The sequence below is a fragment of the Euprymna scolopes genome, chromosome 28 (assembly GCF_053919585.1).
Source record: "Euprymna scolopes isolate OS-2025 chromosome 28, ASM5391958v1, whole genome shotgun sequence".
NCBI lineage: Eukaryota > Metazoa > Mollusca > Cephalopoda > Sepiida > Sepiolidae > Euprymna > Euprymna scolopes.
In genome coordinates, this window is record NC_136509.1 from 30347800 (window position 1) to 30358360 (window position 10561).

Here is a 10561-nt window from a genome sequence, read left to right on the forward strand (position 1 = left end):
AATGATGCAAATTTACTTCTGGCGTTGGTCGAACATAGGCTATCCTACCCTTGATTCATTTTTATTATTTTTTTTAATTGTTAATTTACCCCAAGCAAGGTACAGTGTCACATTGACGTACGGGGTTACTATTTCGGACCAAATCTACAGGGATACTATGTAGGGAGTTGAGCAGCAAAATGTCTGTTCACATTACACTTGAACTTCTGCATGTCAGTACAGTCAGAGAAGCAGGGACCTGAGAGAGAATTCCAAAGTCTAACAGTTTGAAGGAAGAAGCTATTTGAATTTCTGGCATCTAGGATCTCTACAGATGAGATTCTGCTGCTTGTCGGGATATATTTACATCAAGGGGGTGCAAGTGTTTTGAGTTCGTTGGAGCACATTCCATTAAAATACTTGTAAAACAAATCCAGAGATGCAGCATTTCAGCAACGGGACAGAGGTTGGAGTTTGGTTGATAGTGCAAAACCTTTTCTTTTTTATTTATTTATTTTTACCCACCTACACACCAAACAAGGCATATTGCCACTTGGACATAAGGGGCTATTAATTGGGACCATGTCTAAGAAAGATTAACAAGATAGTGGTTTACTTTACATTTAAAGTTCTGCATATCAGTACAGTTTGGGAAGCAAGTAGCAGGAAGGAGATTCCAAAGTCTAGCCATTCTATGGAAGAAGCTATTACAGTAGAAAATTTTCTGACATTTAGGGATCGCAACAGTGAATGGATGCGACTTTAATGCTAAGCGGGTTTGTTGGGGATATGAATGTTGAAGAGGAACAAGTGCAATGAGTTCATCAGAACACATTCTATTAAAATTCTTGTAAAACAGGCACAGGGATGCAACATTGCGATATGGGACAGGTGTTGGAGCCTAATTGACAAACTGGGACCTATTCGATTGGAGATCATTTTTTTTCGACCCTATCCAAGAGGAAGAGACTAATGGTAGATGCACCAGTTCAGATGTGGCAACAATACTCCATACAGGGGTGAATAGTGGCCTTGTAGAGATACAGGATATTCTGTGAGTAGTTCTTTAGCATGATAGAGGGAGCCCCCCTTCTTTGCAGCAGCCTTTGCAATGTCCTCAATGTATTTGTTCCAGTTCATGTCAATGTTAAGCCGAGGAGTTCGAAGGAAGAATTCTCAGGAAGGGTGTTATCTGTCATGGATATCAGTAGTTGGAGAGGCTTCTTGTAATTGTTCAATTTACATCCCCATTCCACTACAGTTCAGCCATGGTCTTGGATTTGTATACACCCGTTCTTCCCTCATGCATCTTTTCTAGCATGGTAGAGAGAGCCCATCTTTGCAGCAGCCATGGCAAGCAGTTTGATTTACTTTGGTATTCATTGTCTTTTGGAACCCTCCATCATTTCTCCCTGAGATATCCTCCTAAGTGGATGTACTGTTGCTGCATCTGGAGAAGAGCTATTCAAAGCACTTTTCCTGCTTGACAGACTACAAAACAGACTTCAAAATCTACTGATAATGTCTTTTTCTCCTTCCTTCTACCTCTTTCTCACAGAGGGCATATTACTACTCTTTCTCTACTCAATCATTATTTTTATAGTAGGTGCTCAACTGAGCTTCAGTCTATGCATCCCTCCCCCTCCTGTAAAACATTCACAACAAAAACTCATCTAGCTACAACCACTGTTAATGACTTCTCTTTCCTCAGCTCCATTGGTATTCAGGCAATTAGCAATAAATCAAATTTTTTCTTTAGAGAGAAAGTAAAGCCTGGGAGGGAGGACCGCCTAGAATTTAACAGAACCATACTTGTGCCTGACAACCCAACAAAATCACTTTCGGACGAATTGTCAAGTATGTATCCCCAACTGTTCACAAAGATCTACACAAGCTTTGATTTGATTGCATTCAAGAATTTTTCGATTCAATTTTTTTCAGTTATTAAGGTAGCCTGGAAGCTTCACTGAACTCGTCCTGGAATGCGTATTCCAGTTAGTACATTCTAGATCAGAATCTATTCCACCTAACACTTATTGTTGGTAAGTTTTTAATCTTGAAGTAATATTTTTTTTCTTTTAGCTCCTTACATCAAGTGGCTTCATGCCTTGTCTGGAACGATTTCCCTAAAAAACAAGGCCGATAGCCATTAGTCGCGTGCTCTCATGTAATGACTGAATGCATGAATGTAGGATTGACATGAAATTCTTAAAGATAAACGAAAATGACCGAAAAATGGTCTGAAATGACTTTAATAAATAAAAAGTAAATGACTTAGAATGACTTTAATGAACTTAAAGATGAATTGAATGACCTTAATAATGATTTGAATGCTTAAAAAGTAACTGGAATCCTTCAAAAACAACTTGAATGATCTGGAGAATGACTTGAATGGATTTGAGACTGACTGGTTGTAAAGTGGGTGATCATTTTACATTAAATTAATACAGAAAAGTGATCACCCACTTTATATATCTAAGTTACGAACATAAGTACAGCATGTAGTAAGAACAGATACTACATTTTGATCTTGGCCAAAAGGCCAAGAAAAGGGTATTTATTTGCTCTCCCACCGAGAAAATTAGGCACGAGGCCGATTTTTAATGTGAGGAGTGAAGGGGAAATGGGGACCAACTCCCCGGGGAGTAGGCGAGCTGGATAGTGACAATTGGTATAAAGGGTTGCCCCTACATTGACCAAGGTCTTATATGTGGGGTTTGTATTTATTTTCTCCCCCACTGAGCAAATTAGGCACAAGGCCGATTTTTAATGTGAGGAGTGAAGGGGAAATGGGGACCAACTCCCCGGGGAGTAGGGGAGCTGGATAGTGACAACTGGTATGAAGGGTTGCCCCTACATTGACCAAGGTCTTATACGTGGAGTTGCCTCCACATATAGTATTTGCTTGCAGTATCTGCCGGAACAGATACTACACTTTGAGATATTAAATCTTTTATTCAGGCAAAAATAACATAAACAAAAAACTTAGGCACAAGGCCAACTCACCATAATACCGCATTCGCCCTTTCATACTTGGAGACGTTCTACTTGGCACCCAATTGTTTAAAACATTTTTTATTTCCGTGTAAAAACAAAAAAGATAACAATGATGATACAATAATTCATTTGTGTCGAGGGCAGGGAAAAAAAACAAAAAACAAAAAAAAAAAAACAAAGTGGTTAGTAGGACCCTCCCAACCTCTTCTAGTTGATAGACCGTCTGTTTCACTTGGTTTGTAAAGGAACCTGAGCTCCTGCAGGCCGGTCTCTAAGTAAGGATGCTCTATAGATGAGACGAAATGGAGTAAAAAAAATTTTGTGGGTGAGGGATGAGGAGTTAGTGATTGATTTCTTTCTCTCCAAGATGGGTGAAATTTAGAGTGAGGGGTGAGAAGAAAAAATTGCAGATAGGAGGGGATGGGAATCTTGGAGGCTTCCTACTACACTTTGATCTTGGCCAAAAGGCCAAGAAAAGCTTAAAAAGCTAAGAACAGCGTCTATTAACAACAGACCTTTAATCTTAACCAAAAATGCCAAGCACAAAAGTGTTACGGACAGACTGACAGAGTGACTTATAGAGTCGCTTGCACGCGACTAAAAACAAAAAAAAACAAAACTAAAAAGGTAATGTGAGAATAATCAAGTTCATAACGATTTCAGTATGCCAACTTTGAATGCAGTCGGTTCTAAAGAACTGCTTTCACTCACTAATTTTTATACGGCTCCTCCATTATATACTAGAATCGAATGCCACTAGCAAGAACAAGCCAATAAAAAAATTAAAAAAAACTCAACAGATTCATACGAATTTACTTTATAAAACAAAGATGCAGCTACATTAATTATGAAGTTACACGTTAATATTTTGATACCAGCTTTTAAAAAATTGTTTAATTTTGTTGTTTTCTTTTTATAAAATTTCTGTAAACATAAGATTTTTTTGTTCCAATAATTGAAGTTATCTCCCTTGGACCACAGTTATCTCCCTTGTTAATTTTTATTTCTGTTGAATTTCTTTTTAGATTTTCAAATTGAGAGGTTTTAGTTTAATGGTAGAGAATATTTTAACTTCACAAACGGCAGGTAATGTTAGCATTAATAGGTACTGACCTGGAGATCGTGTCTCGATAAAAGCACATTTAAAAAGACTTCCACTGACCGACTGGAAAATTTGTCTCCTGTTTGATCTCTCATTTTATAAAGATAACCTTGCTTCCACATACAGTGGTGTTCAGAAGTCTGATGATGCCCAGGGCCAACTCATTTCCTCAAACTGAGGAATATGAAAAGAAGAATGTGTTCAAACTGTTATTGTAGGAGAGCTCTACAATCATTAACACGTTTTTACTATGAAGACCATAAGGTTCTGTTTAATTGTTAATGGATTTAAAACTATTTCCTAACATTAAAGATTTTGCCAAGGTAGATAACCCTGATTCAATTTATGGAACTTCGATATTAATCTTCCTCTCACGGGTCGGAGAGTGGGATTGAAGGGCCAGCACCCCAGAGGAAGAACATTCTGGCATGCAAAAATGCCTGGGCAGCACCATTGGCATTCCCAGATAGTTTAATGCTAATCATCTGAGGCAATTCTAACCCTTTCTAATAGGATTGACCTCCTAGAACTGCATAGGATTTCAGTCAACGACAGGGTTGCACAGGCATTTTTGGCAGGCAAAAGTGCTATTGCTAGGACACTGACTATGACTTTCCGACCCTTGTGTCACATCATCCCATATAAGTAGGAGGAGATAAGTATCAATATCACATTGGATGCCTCCTACTCTGCTTTGGATACCTATCTTATTTTAATGGATACCTATCTTATTTTAATGCTGGAAGAGCAGGGAGACCCATCGTTGCACAGGATTCAATGAGGATCAACAAATATTCCACACGTCCAATACTTTTATTGTCATCAAAATCAGTTAAAATCAACCATTTTTTTTTTATCAAATTGATTGATTACATGCTCTACTCTATCACATTGCACCAGGAGGAAGCTTCACATGCCTGGCTGCAGTGACTAAATTCACAATACATTGTAGTCTACATTGCACAGTAGAGAACCTACTATTCGTTTTATAAAATTACTAGCGGTGGGGAGGAGCTGGCTTTGCTACGGTCATAAAATACGCTTAAATATATTTTAATTTGTCCAGATTTCGTATATATTATTACAAAGATGTCATTTCACAAAAAAAAAAAAAAAAAAAAAAGTATTTGGGTGCCATCAACTAGAATTGAAACCGAATGCAAAACTGTAGCATTCAAAGCTGGTGACATTACCACTGTAACAATATGATACGCATATGAACGGAATAAAAATTAATTTGAATGTACAAAATGTAAAATGATTTTTTTCAACTTTGACTCATTTTTGACTCCTTGAAAACTATTTTAACCAGCTAAAGACCCATAAAAAAATCTAATCATTTGAGGCCCCTAGCGCCACTCTGTGACTTTTAGTTGCAGAAGAGATAGATTTTGTAAAATATGGAGACATACAGACACACATACTGAGTTTTATAAATTAGATGTTAAGTATAAGTTGTGTAAAAAATTTTTTGTTTTTTTTGTTTTTTTGTTTAAATCGGTACAGACATTTTGGAGTTCAGCAGGAATGAACTCTCATACAGACACAAAATGTCATCTATATCTATAAATATAAAAGCGAAAATGTATGTATGTGTGTTTGTATGTGTGTTCGCTTTTTCTGTGTGTCTACAAAAGGCTTCTTTCAAAGAAGCGGTCGGTCGGTTCACAACTTTTTATATCACATACAAATTGTAATATCTCACAGTTAACAACGAAGCTCACCTGTCTATTTAATTTGCTCGATTTCAGGAAGATAAATATTCAATATTTGTCGCTCGCCGCATGTGGGTTAGTCTTTTTCCTATAACATCTTCGGGGAAAAACAAAGTGTTCAGCAGGAAATGAATACTATCCCGTAGTCAAAACTTGACCTCATTTAAAACGGGCACCTGCTAAATCCAACTAATTAAATAAATTCAAACGTGTTTCCGTTAGCATCTCGCGGTGGGGCAATGGTTAACATCGCACATTTTTTTTTTTCACACTTTAATTTACAACTTTGTCGCAAGGGTTCGGGTTCAATCCTCATACTTACTTTTTTTTTTAAACCCCCCCCCCCCAAACACCCGGGCAACGCCGAGTACCCCTCACTAGTATGATATAAAGGGAAAATGGATAGAATGGCTTCACATCTGAATTGTTAGTTGGATTAGTTTCAAAGCACATCCAGACAAAAATATTCTTGCTCCAAACCAGTTGGAATCCAAGAGTTCTGTGAATTGAACGTTCTGCAGAATAGTTGATTAGACGAAGTGAAGACGAGTTCATATGCGAGACAACAAAGGATTTTATAGACGTCAACGGCGTTGTTGGCTTCGGGTTATAAGTAATGAAATGTTTTTATGAGGCGAAGAAGAAATGGCATGCAACGTTATTGTTATGTAATAAAAAATACCTTATTATTTCAGCCCAGATTTAAAGACAGGCATTAATAAACTTAAAATGCAAGCAGTTATGTTCCAAAGTAGATTCCATTGCCGGCTGGTGAGCTGCGGAGAACCAGTCACAAGACATGCAATTCAAATTACTCCCAAATCCCAACTAGTTAGTAGCAAGAAGTTCTTGAATGGATGTGCTTCGAGACTTGTCCAATAAACTGTATTCATACGCCAAGTTATTCTCTGGGTTGACAAGCAACTTACTCAGTGCTTATTCATCTGTTTACGGTAAGAGAAAATAGTGCATGACATGTGATTGTGAGGACGATAAACAGAAAAATTTACTGAAGTTTAAATTCAAAACTTTTATGACATTAATTTAAAAAAAAAAAAAAAAGTTCCAAAAGTAAAAATGTTTATGCAAGCTGGTTTTTCCCCTGAACCCCAAAACCAACAGAGTATAGGCTATTGCTAAGATGACCTGTTCAGTTCTAGGTCAACCCTCCCAGGCTTTGCCTTTGCACACTGAGAAAGGTTAGTTTAATGCTAATCACCTGAGGCACCTCTACCAGGGAATACCAATGTGGGGAGGGGACTGCCCAAGCATTTTTTGCAGGCCGGGCGGCTCTTCTGGCTCCTCGATCTTACTTTCTGACTCGAGGATCACATTCCGCTGTGGGAGAGAGATATATATTGAAGTCACATAACTGGAATCAGAGTTATCTATCTTGGCAAAATCTTTAAATGTTAGGCAACAGAATGCTTCTATATTATACAAATAATAAAACATTGGATTTCAAGTAACACAAATGGTACCTAATTGTAAGGTTTCAAATAGTAACATATCCAAAAATTACAATAAACGATGAGGTAGAAAAATAATTATTAATGAAAAAAGAAATTTGTGAAAGGAAGTGAAATCACTGTATTACACTTACTAAAAAGAGACAGGGGGAGATAATTAAGTTTTGTTGCTTATATCACATGATGAACGTAATTCAAAATGTCGGACGAAATTTATTCCCCATATAAATTTTATCGTAAACAGTTTTTCATTAATAATTATTTTTTTTACATTATAAAAAAGCTGACATTTAGTCAAAAACTAAGGCCAGGAACATGGTTATCATTTTCAAATTATTTTATTAAAATTTTACAAAAAATATGATGTGTACAATGGCCTTCAAGATCCACACAGTTATGCTTATCTGGGACAAAAAACAAGATGAAAAAAAAATGATTCAATGAAATATAAAAAAATTCTTTGCAAATGATTTAGAATTAACGCTTTTTGCAGTTCGGTTATTTAAATGGAAATTCTTTACACGTTTTGGATTGTTGTACAAATTTTGGCTATTGCCATGTTCACACGTAGATAACATTAAAAAGATCTTTCAAATATCCTCAAATGGTTTTTTAACTTTTGAAATAATATAATTGGCAATAAAAGGAAAAATTCTTGGAATTCATGAAAATTAATAAAATGTATTCCATAATATGCAAAAAAAAAAAAAATTTCAGAACGTTTCCTAATATGTTCAAATAAAAAAAAAAGTACCATTAGCTTAGGTGACTGAGCCATTAAAAATTAAAATAATACGTAAATAATATATGATCTCTGCATTTTAATCATACTTTCCAGGTCGTATACAATTTCATAATTTTACAGATATATTGTGATGCAGCAGAAAATATTTACTGCGGAGTTATTTATGCATTATTATTGTTATTTTTATTGACGACTTAGAGTCACCCCAGTACATAATTAAATAAATTACATGTTTTTTTTTTTAGGCCACAACCAATGATTTCATGCTTTGAACGATCGTTTCAAGATGTTTACTTTCAGTTTTATATGACCGCTTTGTCATTATTTATTTTCCTCCTCACAAGGTTAGATACAAAGTCGGTTTTTAATTTGAGGAAAATACAGCACCCAAAAAAAGGGGTATTTTGCATTGGGGGAAAAAGTTGTCTCAGTCTAGAAGGACTTTTATTCACTGACCGAGGACATAATCAACCAAATAAAGCATTAGACAGATACTACACTTTATTCCTAGTCAAAAGGCCAAAGAATGTTCTGTTGTCTGATGATCAACATTATATCATTTGAAAATCACTAACAGTGTGAAATTAATGGTTACGACTAATTCAAAAATACATAATTTATTTAATTATTATAACGCTCTGTCTAAGAAGGCATTGAGCACTGAATATACGAATGAATGCCAAGTCGGTTTTAAAAGCCGATACTCAGCAATTATCAGCGTGAGTATATATGTAAAGTGTAATTAAAAATGTTAAGATCACAATAGAGTTAGACTGACAGTTGCCAACAACATTATTCGTCTTTTATAGCTGATAAACTTCCGCCCCCACCTCCCACCTTGATACCAGCACCTTTTAAAAGATAAATGCAATTCACAGATGCAACATAACTACGGAATGGAGTAAGTATGGAATAGTCTTGTTTCAATAGATTATAATTTTACAATTTATGCATTTTATTATGCAATGAAATTTTCTTTCAAGATTTATAGCGGAATATAGAAATGTGTGTGCATTTAGAGAGATCACTTCCGATGAACACAAGTGATAATGCATAGCTCTTCGTATAAAAATAATACTTTTTTTGTGTATTTCGAATATAATATACAGAAATGTCAAGTGGAATGATGGAACCTTTTTTCATGTTAAATGATTTACTAATCATTGTTATCACATTATATATATCATGCAGGGTGACCCACAAAAAAATAAATACAAAACCCACAATTTTTTTTTCATTTTCACAATATAATAATCAACACTGTGCATAGCATCTTGTAAAAATATTCACTCTAAACATGTCCTGGTCAGTCAAAGAAAAAGTTTCTTTCATTTTCTTGAAATTTTATAATCATTGATATGATTTAATAACGTCCATATGGGTTCTGCTTTCTTTTTTGATCACCCTATATATATATATATATATATATATATATATATGTATATATATATATGTATATATATATATATATATATATATAAGTTATAAAAATGTATATATGGCAATTAAGCTACACAGAATATTCCGTGTTTCATTCTCGTGAGAATTCGAGAATGAAACGCGGAATATTCTGTGTAGCTTAATTACAATATATACATTTTTATAACTTACTACCTAGCTCTACCAATGTATTGAGCACTGTTGAAGTAAATATTGAAAATTTATGCATAAATTACATTTTCATATTTTAATTTATGTGATTAAATGAAGTAGTCATACATATAAGTAAATTGTTTACAATTGAAGGCTTAAGGAAGGAAAAGGTTTTCCGAAAATTATGCTCTAGAATATTCTAATGAAAAAAGAAAAAAAAAAATAGGATTTATCTTGTTTCTAAAACTGTCCAAGCCATTAAGCACGAAATTTATTTTTCACCACCTTTTCCATCAATCAATTACACCCTTGTGTGTGTGTGTGTGTGCGCGATTATATATATATATATATATATATATATATATATATTAGTGATGGGACAATTCCAATACTTCTTTTCCCCCGATTCCGTGCTAAATTCCCAATTCCGATACAATTACTGATTCTGATTCTTTATAAACCTCTAATTATTTAATTATAAGATTGTTATTTTCCCTGATTTCTGTAAAAAACATGTGCAGATATTTTTCTAAATGTCAAATTACACTTGTGGAGAAATGACCTATAGATTTTAGCTTTACTATTATTTTAAAATCAATAAATATTTATTATTTCATCATTATTACCAGCTATGAAAGATTTTACTTTAAACAAAATCAAATAAAAAAAATTTAAATAAAAAGAATCGTCTTGGCATCAGAAAATAGGCATCAATTTATCCAATTCAATACCCTCAAATCCTCCAATTTTTCCAATTCTGATTAATCGCCCCAACACACACGCACATATATATATATATATATATATATATATATATATATATATATATGTACATACATAAACACACATAAAAGATGATTTTGGAAAGTAATAAGACTATTCTGATTACTTTGCGAGCTATATGTGAAAAAAGAATGAGTGAACTGTGTTATCATTTAACATGATGGGAACATATTAATTA

At 34.4% G+C, this 10561-nt stretch overlaps 1 pseudogene; it reads right to left on the reverse strand.

The window, feature by feature from the left end:
• Nucleotides 1–2324: 2324 nt before the first annotated feature.
• Nucleotides 2325–2534, reverse strand: LOC145249834 (U2 spliceosomal RNA; annotated as a pseudogene).
• Between the last annotated feature and the right edge of the window lie 8027 nt (nt 2535–10561).